This window comes from Babylonia areolata, chromosome 14, assembly GCF_041734735.1.
Source record: "Babylonia areolata isolate BAREFJ2019XMU chromosome 14, ASM4173473v1, whole genome shotgun sequence".
NCBI classification, from domain to species: Eukaryota; Metazoa; Mollusca; class Gastropoda; order Neogastropoda; family Buccinidae; genus Babylonia; species Babylonia areolata.
Genome location: NC_134889.1, coordinates 11,356,811 through 11,361,895, shown reverse-complemented (window position 1 = coordinate 11,361,895; position 5,085 = coordinate 11,356,811).

The following is a 5,085-nucleotide window of genomic DNA, read 5'->3' as shown; positions in this document are numbered from 1 at the left end:
TAACACCGAGACAACCCCCAACCAAAGTGGCGCTGGAGAACCAGGTGCTCGTGGAACTCGCAATCCCAGGCCACCAACCTGTTTTAAGTGTGGCATCGTGGGACACTTTGCCCGGGAGTGTAATCAGCCCAAGCGAGTGGCTCAGGTGGCTAGTCACATGCCTTCAACGAGAGAACTTCATCCACCCCCAACTCTTTGTGTCCCATGTGCTTCACAGGCATACTCTCCACGTTGTGAAGCAGTTGTCAATGGTCAGGCTGTCAGAGGGCTTCGGGATACAGGAGCCCACATGATTGTTGTGCCTCGTCACTTGGTTTCCCCTGATGCGTTCACAGGGTCCACTGTTCGAGTTGTTTTGGCCGAGTCCAAATGTTCGTCTGTGCTGCCGATAGCTGTCGTAGAGCTGGAGTCGCCATTCATTCGTGGCAGGTTTCACGTGGCCGTAATGGAGACGCCGGTTGAGGACGTCCTAGTTGGAAATGTAGCTTGGAAGGTTGATGGCACTTCAGTGGACGTTCCGGTCTATGCCGACCGCAAGATTGTGGGGCATATAGAGACCAAAGTCCAAGCCAAGCACAGTTCCCATCCTTTACTTTCACTTCCCGATGACAGTTTAAATATTGGCATAAGTAGGGTGGAGCTCATTGAACAACAGGACCAAGACCCGTCTTTGCAGAAAGCAAGGGAGTCTGCCGAAAGAAAGACGGTTCAGAAAGCAGGATCTGGGCAGGTAACCTACCGCCGTGAGCAGGGAGTTCTTGTCCGCTGTTTTAGGAACCACTGTGGAGAAGCCACGCAGGTCTGTGTTCCCAAGGCTCTTCGGACTTCCGTATTACGGTTAGGTCACGACCTGTCGTCTGGTCATTTGGGCATGCATCGTACCCTGGACAGAATTCTTCCCTGTTTCCATTGGCCGGGCATGTGTGCTGACATTAAGCCTTATGTCAGGTCTTGCGAGAGGTGCCTGAAAACAGTGGCGGAAGAAAGGCTCTCCGAAGTCCCTCCTGGGAAGAGGTGCAGAGACTATGCAGAGAGCAGCAGAGTGTCATTGATCCGTCCCAGTAAACGGAATAGGCTGGAACAGGGATGGCAGCATTCTTTCACTGGCATACGTCAAGTCGGGTTTGCAAACTCCTGCATCCGGGTTGGGAACAAGGGAAGGGGTGTTCTGTGCCAACCTTATTAAGTACGCCTTGTTAACCTATCAAACATGCGCACCACTAGCATATCATGCAGCCTGTATATTGTTTGTTCATGTATTGGTTCAGTAGATTACATTCAGCTCGATTGTCATTGATATGTGTATGTATATGTGTATGAACTGGCAGTATTGATGTATTGATGAAACAGATGGTTTTTGTTTTTTGTCTTTTGTAATGTTTAACTTCAAATGTGTTCTGCGAGATGAGATTGTACAGAGCATCACGGAAACATCATTTTCTAATGACGTTGTGGGTGTAATATGTGTGTATTGACGAAGTATATTACTGGTTTTGCTTCATGTTACTTCCGGCAAAATTCATGTCTTCTGTAAGATGTTATTGTGCAGAGCATGACGGGAACATTATTTTCTGTTAACGTTGTGGGTGTGTTCTTGGCTTCAGGCGAGCTATATTTGGGAATCGGGAAATACAGGGAATCTGTCACTGGGGGGGAAGCGTTTTCAAGTATATTTTTTGTACTCGCCGCGACATGTGGTGAATGTTCAAACGTGTGGTTTGAACTTAAAACGGGGGGCATTGTCACGGCTCGTAGCATTCATTTGTGCGTGTGTTCGTGTGTTCGTATGTTCGTCCCCCTTCTCCTCCTCTCCCTTACCCCTCTCCCTTTCCCCTCTCCTTTCCCCTCTCCCTTTCCCTTCTCCTTTCCCCTCTCCCTGTCCCTTCTCCCTTTCTCCCTCCTCTCTCCCCCTTTTGCTCTATCGTTCTCTTGTGTGCTCAGTTCTGTCCCGAACTGAAGCACGTGAATCCGTTTGTGATGTGTGTGTGTGACATGTCCTTAGTCATTCTCGCTCTGAACTCTTGAGATGAGTTCGGAATTGACGTTGTTGTGAAGGAAGAGTTTTGCTGGGCCTTTGGTGCCGAGCTTTGGAAGGAGAAGGGTCGCCGTTCCAGCAAGTGAGCTGTTGGGTGCCCTCTTGGACAGTCGTGGGGTTCGATTCTTGTGCGACTCCCTTCTGCCTCTGTGTGGATCTGTGTTCTGTGTTCTCTCCTGGGCCAGTGGTGTGCCTGATTCCTGGTGACAGATTTGTTCCCTTGACTTTTCCTGTGGGTTCCCCCTGTCTGCTACCCCGACGGAACTCCAGGGTTCGCCTCTACAGTCATTCCCCTTCAGCCCTGTCCTTTCCAAATCCCCTCACTTCCACTCCTTCCCCCCACCTCATATTCCCAACGTCCTCACCCACAGTCCCTCCTCCCGCTTCCACCCCCTCCGTTTCTGCGGGCGTACGACTGAAGCCAGTTCAAGATGCTGTCCTTCAACAGACGAACGTGATTGTGGTTCAAGTGGACTGACATTTTGGTTTTTTTTCTTTTGCGTAGATCCGTGCTGCTGTTATTGGGACTGACTGTACGCTGCTATGATGTAACTAAAGTGTTGCTGTAGTTAAGTGTTTCAATTTGTGTGTCTGGATTAGGGTAGTCAAACATGTACAACAGTAAAGAATTGAGCTGATTTATCTATGTTTCTGTGTTTTGTGTTGTCGGGGTGTTAGTTAGTCTGGGAAGGTGCGGGGGGTTCATGGGCAACCCCTTATGGGTTGTGACAATGGTGGAGATGCGGGGTACTTACAGGTTAGTTAGGAGGGTACGGTAGGGAGGGTGTCCTTGTTTTGTGCGTCCCAGCATTTGGTTCCATGTATTGATTTGAAAAAAAACAGTTGAACGTGAGTGACTTGCGATCCAGTAATAACAGGGTAAACTGTTTGCTTGTCCTTTTGCGTAACTACTTCTGCTGAGAGCACTCCTGACTGTTTCTCGGGAGAGCAGGTCATAGGGCACAGTACAGCTGCGCAGTAGATTGATAAAGTAGGTATCTTGAGTATCTTGTCAGTATGCTGACAAGGAAACAGGCCGCAAACGCTTCCACACCGAGGTCAAAGTCAGCTGCTGCCAAACGGGATGACGTGGGTCTTTTCCCAGGGACCCTCGAGGAGACAGAGCTGTCCGGCTGGGTCAAGGACCAGTGGGGTGGTCACCCCCATGATTCGCCTGCTGCAGCAAGTAAGAGTGGGGTCAAGCTGGACGCCGTTTCCATTCAAGATCCTTACTCCAAATTCCGGGCTTTAGGATCTGACTTGGGTTTGTCAGGTGAGGCTTTAGCTCGCTTTGTGGTGGATGCGATCAAAGAAGAGAAAGAGGAAAGGCGAGCCCAAGAAGAGAAAGAGGAGGCTAGACGTATCAGGCAAGTAGAGAAAGAGGAGGCTGGACGTATCAGGCAAGAAGAGAAAGAGGAGGCTGGACGTATCAGGCAAGAAGAGAGGGAGGAGGCTAGACGCATAAGGGAGGAGGAGAGGCTGTTCAGAGAGAGACAGTTGGAGGAGGAGAGGCAGAGGTTCGAGAGGAAGCTCGAGCTCAAACAGGAGGAAATAGAGGCCAGGTCCATGCAACAGCTCACCCTCACACCCTTTGATGGCAAGGACGACCTAGACTCGTTTTTGACTCATTTTGAGAGAGTCGCCTTACTAAATAAGTGGAAACCTGAGTCTTGGGCTGCCCGTTTGGTTACTTTGCTTCAGGGCCGGGCCAGAGACGCCTCTTTACGACTTTCTGAAGCCGAGATCACCAACTACGATTCGCTTAAAGCTGCACTCTTGCGCGTTTTCCTTCTAGACGCTGACTCCTACAGGAAGAAGTTCAGGTCAATGAGGAAGCTGGCTGATGAAACCTTTGAGCAGTTCCTTAACCGCATGAAGACCTGCCTTTCACGCTGGTGCACTGCGAGCGGGCGAGATGAGAACAAAGTAGAAGACCTCAGGGATATGTTCCTGCAGGAACAGTTCTTCTCCATTTTGACCCCGGAACTTGTCACAGAAATCCGTAAAGAAGAACCACGGAATGTAGAAGACGTAGCTCGTGTCGCAACAAAGGTCACCTGCGCCAGGAAGGCGGGGCGCTCAGCTGAAGCCGAACTCAGGGCCGCCAGGAGGATAGAAAGTAAAGCTGACACCGAATCCAGACAAGTCCTGGTTAACACCGAGACAACCCCCAACCAAAGTGGCGCTGGAGAACCAGGTGCTCGTGGAACTCGCAATCCCAGGCCACCAACCTGTTTTAAGTGTGGCATCGTGGGACACTTTGCCCGGGAGTGTAATCAGCCCAAGCGAGTGGCTCAGGTGGCTAGTCACATGCCTTCAACGAGAGAACTTCATCCACCCCCAACTCTTTGTGTCCCATGTGCTTCACAGGCATACTCTCCACGTTGTGAAGCAGTTGTCAATGGTCAGGCTGTCAGAGGGCTTCGGGATACAGGAGCCCACATGATTGTTGTGCCTCGTCACTTGGTTTCCCCTGATGCGTTCACAGGGTCCACTGTTCGAGTTGTTTTGGCCGAGTCCAAATGTTCGTCTGTGCTGCCGATAGCTGTCGTAGAGCTGGAGTCGCCATTCATTCGTGGCAGGTTTCACGTGGCCGTAATGGAGACGCCGGTTGAGGACGTCCTAGTTGGAAATGTAGCTTGGAAGGTTGATGGCACTTCAGTGGACGTTCCGGTCTATGCCGACCGCAAGATTGTGGGGCATATAGAGACCAAAGTCCAAGCCAAGCACAGTTCCCATCCTTTACTTTCACTTCCCGATGACAGTTTAAATATTGGCATAAGTAGGGTGGAGCTCATTGAACAACAGGACCAAGACCCGTCTTTGCAGAAAGCAAGGGAGTCTGCCGAAAGAAAGACGGTTCAGAAAGCAGGATCTGGGCAGGTAACCTACCGCCGTGAGCAGGGAGTTCTTGTCCGCTGTTTTAGGAACCACTGTGGAGAAGCCACGCAGGTCTGTGTTCCCAAGGCTCTTCGGACTTCCGTATTACGGTTAGGTCACGACCTGTCGTCTGGTCATTTGGGCATGCATCGTACCCTGGACAGAATTCT